Below are 6,378 nucleotides of genomic sequence, written 5' to 3'. Positions count from 1 at the left end.
TTGGAACAGGACACCAACAGTCTGACATGTTTTTAGGGTTCACAGTGACAATTCTTTTTTTATAACAAGGACAACTAAAACCCAGAAACACAAATCAACCTGTAAACATTAAAGGCTGTAAATATAATAGCCAAAATACATAAAAATAAAAAAAAAAGCTTACATTATATGAAGCAAAAGTGCTTCAAGAGGCTTCTATGACATGCTACATGATACAGTATTATTGCATTTTGACCTGGAAGAAAAACATATTTTTATCTTTAGAGATCTTAGTTATCTTCGTGTTTATTAAACATAGCTTTAAATTCCATACTGGAAAAAAAACATCCTTTGGAGAAATAATAATAGACACAAATGAGATGATTGACATGCAGTAAGAGATATTAAAAAATGAACTGCTCTTGCTTGACACCAGTGTTGATACTGTACTGGCTAGCTTTACTGACAGCATACTTTGTTTTCCTCTTCTTCTTCTTCTTCTTGATCAAGCACTCATCAATCTCTTCATCAAGCACTTGAGTGATCTTGTAAAAATGTGTGTGTGTGTGTGTGGGTGTGGGTGTGTGTGTGTGTGTGTGTGTGTGTGTATAAATATGTATCATTCAAAAATTTTATTTATTGATTTATTAGTTAATCAGTCAGTTGCAGTATACTGGAGTGTTTTTCTGAAAAGCAGGAGGAGAAATCTCATTGTGGTCTAGGAGGAACAAATGAGATATTAAAAAGATCTCCTTTGTGAGTTTTCTTTGCTATGTGGAGTGCTTCTGTTTGCTAATGAGCGTATCAATCATACTTTTCTCAAGTAAGAATGTACTTTAGCTCTGCGTAATGAGTCTTCATTCCCTAGAATCTTAATTGGTTACTGTGAAACAGTGCTGCTGAGAGTGAATTCAGTTCTATTATCTAGGAAATCCAGTGACAGGTCCGTGTACAAGTCATGTAAAAAGCACAGAATTTTCTATGTCACCAGACTGAATTCTCTGTGATTTTGAGCTTTACACATTAATTGTGCTTTTGTAAAGCATTAAATAGAGTCTTCCCTTGAACCAAAGAATTTCAGAGCATCCAGAGCCAGTGTCTTCAGTTGCCTAGCAACAACATCCCCAGTAAGGACTGGCCGTGTGATGCTGTCTGGGTTTGTGAAGGTAATTCAGGGGGCAATCTGATTTTAAAATAGGTCCATTGTGGGCGGGACATGAACTTTACATAATTATTGCTGGGAGAACTGGTGATTTAGGTTGGATGTGTGTCAAAGCCAATAGAAATATAACTGCACTGACCCAAAAATAGCAGTTTAACCAGTCGACACGATCTCTGCTCATGTAACTTTAGTATTTTTCACCGAGGTTATCCTGACCTCACACGTTCAGCATGTCAGGCTCTCTTAGCTTTTATTTTACTTGTCGTTTTTGCAGAAGTACATCACGTGGATTTCATATCCTCAAGAGGTTTCAGAAAGTCTCTGAAGCCAATCATTTGTTTACTCTTGGTTTTTTGCCATCTGTTTTAGCAAGATCAAAGTGATGCACACACAAAGAAAAGCATGTCTTTAAACCAGAGGATGCTTCGCAGGATATTTTGGATTAAAATGGTTTACCTCTATTAAAGGGCATATAATAAAGTGGCCCTCGGCTGTTTTTTTTCCCTTACATTTCCAGGTTTTCCTGCCTTACCGGGGCTATGCTCTTTAAAAACAATTCCACACTGCCTTCAGCAAATCACCTTCTCTTTCAAGACTCTCTCCATCCCTGTGCTTATTAAACTTTCATGGCTGATTCTTTACTTTGATAGCATATGCATATTGTATGGGAGGTGGGTAGAAGCAGGTTACAACATGCGATTTGACCGGCCGCGCTGCTCTATTGCTCACTCGACTTGAAGCCTTGCATTGTGTCACAACTGCTTCATGTCAGTATCATGACATGCACATTTGCTTGTTATGCTTTTTTCGGTGGTGAGTTAATATCATTGCCCTGTTTAGAAATAGTCTCCATATTTCAGTCATTTTTCAATGACTGTCGTCTTTCCGTGATTAAATAAATCAATTTATGCATATGGTACAAGAGTTATTCTAGCAGACTGGGGGAATTTATGACTGCAAATGTTTGGTGTTATTATAAGCTCAATCAATTTCTTGCTGTAAAACTTCATGTTGTAGCAGATATTACATCACTAAGAGGTGGCAGAAAGATTTTGCCAAGTAGAACATGATCCTGAATCAATTTCTTGTTGGTCCTGGAATAAATTCCTGTCTTACTCTGACCCTGACCCATTAACGAGCCATAAAACCTAATAATGTCAGCATACTGATACTTAGATATTGTTAATTTTTAAAACAAATTCTTGTTATGATTGATTCACCAGTGAACTTTATTCAAGGAGACAAAAAAAAAGAAAAAAAAGAAAGGTCCCACTTTATATTAAATGACCTTAACTCCTATATACTTACATTTAAATTAATAATTTGATACAATGCCGATTGTGTACATACATGTTTTACATTGTACTTGCATGTACCTGGTTGTAATTAAATCTGCATGTAATTAAGTTATGTAATTACATTTAGAATTACATTGTTGACCAATGCCTTACACCTTAACCCACCCTTAAACTAGCCTACACCATCAAGTTGTACTACTACCACTACTACTACTACTTCTTGTTCTACTACTACTACTACTACTACCCTATTTTCATTATATATGCTACCTCAGGAATCTATTTTTAGAAAACATGAGTGTTGTTTCACTTTTATGCCGATGATACTCAAATCTACTTACCTTTTAGGAAAAATGATCCACTGGCCATGACTGCTCTTTTATCCTGTCTAGATTAGGTTAAATCCTGGCATCTCAATTTATCCTTAAATGATGAGAAAACTGAAGTAATTATTTGTGGCCCTTCAGAAAATATGAAAACATTTAATTTTGGTTTAACTTTTAGGTATTCACAGTTATGCAATCTGGGTGATATTTTAGATGACTCATTAAAATTTGATAAACAAATTTCCACTGTGGTTGGGTCTAGTTTTCACCAGTTCCGTATACTTGCAAAAATTAAACATTTCATCACTGATAAGATTCTGGAGATGCCGGTGCATGCTTTTATTACATCACATCTTGATTACTGTAACTTATTATACTGTGGCATTTCTAAAGCTCAAATTGCCCGTCTTCAACTGGTCCAAAATTATGCCTCTAGATTTCTTTCAAAAAAGAGATAAAGGGATCAGGCCACTCCGCTTCATTGGTTGCCTGTTCAATTTAGAATACATTTTAAAATCGTATTATTTATAAGTTTAAATCTTTACAAAAACAAGCACCCAGCTACCTATCTGAATTGCTGCATCAGAATCCACTCAAGAAGCCTAAGATCTGGTGACCAGAACCTTCTTTCAATTCCACATTCCAGACTTAAGCGTAGAGGTGACCTTGCCTTCTCGGTAATTTGTCCTCGCCTCTTGAATGACTTGCCAACAGAGATCCGAATGACTCCAAGGGCCCTATCTTGCACCCAGCGCAATTGACTTTGTACACCGACGCATGTGTCATGCCTATTTTGCACCCGCGCAAAGCACGCTTTTCCCTCCACAGAAGCACGTCGCTAAACTAGTGAATGAACTTGCGCTCCCTGGGCGGTTCAGCGCAAAAAAGGAGGCGTGTTCCGGCGCAAACAATCCCTGGTGCTATTTTGCTGTTCCATTAAACATTTGCGCCACTGACCAGAAAAAACCTAGTCTAAAGTCAGTGGCGCGTTGCGCGTTGTTCATTATGCTATTTTAAGGGCGCATGCTTGACCATAGTGTATAGCGTGCACAACGCGCATACACTTTGCTCATGTAATCTACACAGATGCAACAGTTATTTTTGCAAATCATAAATTGTTACACTAAAAAAATATTAACACATGAGATGACGGAAATCATTGTGGTGTGCCACGAAGATGTGAAAAAATAGGCATACATCTAGCTTACAAATTATTCAGGCTAATTGTAGTAATTAAGGATCAGACCTGTTTGAGGTCATATATGTATATAAGGACATCTGACAAATTGATTTGTCCGTAAAGAAAAAAAAAATCGATGAAACAATTGTGGCTATTTCCTCCCACGCCTGTTTAACTGACGCTATTTTGGGTGGGTTTCTCCCATCCCCATACAACACAACTTCTCTGTCTTTCACTGCTCTTACAAGAACATCAGTCTCCTCGGCTGTGAACCGCTCTGGCGTGCGCCTGGTAAATACGCCATAATAATAGCAATCCATAATGGAACTTGCGCACCTGCTTTTAAAGGGAATGTTGGATGACGCTCTGATTGGTTTATTTCACGTTACGCCCAAACCACACCTATGAATAATGAAGCTACTTCAGACCAACCCATTTTAGATTTGCGCCGGGCGCAAGAGCCATTTATCCCGCCGGGAAAATAGCAACAGCGCCGAGACCCGCCCACAAACTTACTTGCGCTTTGCGCTTTGACACTTGCGTTTCAGATCGTTAAAATAGGGCCCCTAGTCTGACCATTTTTACGTTTTTTTTTTTTTTTTAAACCCATCTGTTCTCATTGGCCAATTAGGTTTTATATTCATGGATATTATATTTTGTATTTGTGTTTTATTTTAATCTGATTCTTTGTTTTAGTCTGTTTTGTGTGTTCTTACTACTCTTATGATGCTGTTTCTTTTGTAAAGTACTTTGGTCAGTCTTGTGGCTGTTTTAAATGTGCTATATAAATAAAGTAAACTTAAAACTTGAAACTAATACTACCACTACCACTACTACTATTACTACCACTGCTACTACCACTACTACTACTACTACTTGTTCTACTACACTACTACTACTACAACTACTACCACCACCACTACTAATACTACTACTACTACTACCACTACTACTACTACTACAACTACTACTACCACTACTACCACTACTTCTACTGCTTCTACTTGTTCTACTACTACTACTACTACTACTACTACTACCACCACTACCACCACTACTACTACTACTACTACCACCACTACCACTACTACTACAACTACTACCACTACCACTACTACCACTACTTCTACTGCTACTACTTGTTCTACTACTACTACTACTACTACTACTACTGCTACTTCTACTACTTGTTCTACTACTACTATTACTACTACTACTACTACTACTACTACTACTGCTACTACTTGTTCTACTACTTCTAGTAGTACTTGTTCTACTACTACTACTACTACTACTACTACTAATGCTGCTGCTGCTTGTTCTAATACTACCACTTATACTACTACTACTTATTTTACTGCTACATGTTTTTGTGGATGAAAATTATTAAATCCACTGTAGATGGCTTCAGCGTGTTCCTGTGCATCATTATTCACTCATTCTCATAATAAACATGGTCAAAAATTTTCCACACCTCAGACTTTGCTTTAGTTGCTGGTGCAACCAAAATGTATTCGCCAGAGGCAAGCCTCCGTTACACCTACTCAGCACCCATTTTTGCATCTTTCTCGCGCTAATTTCATTTACCTCCAGAGCGCAAGCCCAAGCCCGGCCCGAGCCCGCGTAAGATGATATAAATTAAGCCTGAACCCATCGAGTTTCAACGGATCCCGTCAGGTTCAGGCAAAGATCTTCAGCTCTACTGCAGAGAGGGGAGAGCAGACCCTGAGATGTACTCAGCTAAGCGCACAATGCTCTGCAGGACTTTGCAGTCCTGATTGAAGCTGTTCCCATACCACACTGATGTACACTGAGTTAATACACGTTCTATCGCCCCTGAAAAGAATGTTTTCAGGATTGCTGGTGAAACCAGGAATTTCCTCAGCTGTCGCAGAGGGTATATCCTTTTCCTGGCTTTATTGACCAAGGTACTTGAACCTGCTCACCCTCTGATCATAAGAGGAGTACAGGGCCGCTGCTGTCTCTTCCTGAAGTCCACAATCAGCTATTTAGTTTTACTAACATTCATAGAGAGTCAATTTTAGTAGTAGTAGTAATTGCTCTACTACTAATACTACTACTACTACTACTACTGCTTGTTCTAATACTACTACTTTTACTACTACTATTACTACTACTAGTTGTTCTACTTCTACTACTTCTACTTCTTGTTTTACTGCTACTACTACTTCTATTGTTTCTACTGCTACTTGTTCTACTACAACTACTACTTATACTACTACTACTACTACTACTACTACTACTTATACTACTACCACTATCACTACTACTACTACCACTACCACTACTACTACTACCACTTGTTCTATTACTACTACTACTACATATACTACTACTTATGCTACTTGTTCTTCTACTACTACTTCTACTTCTTGTTCTACTGCTACTACTACTTCTATTTTTTTCTACTAC

This window comes from Carassius auratus, chromosome 14, assembly GCF_003368295.1.
Source record: "Carassius auratus strain Wakin chromosome 14, ASM336829v1, whole genome shotgun sequence".
NCBI classification, from domain to species: Eukaryota; Metazoa; Chordata; class Actinopteri; order Cypriniformes; family Cyprinidae; genus Carassius; species Carassius auratus.
This window is presented reverse-complemented; position numbering follows the sequence as displayed.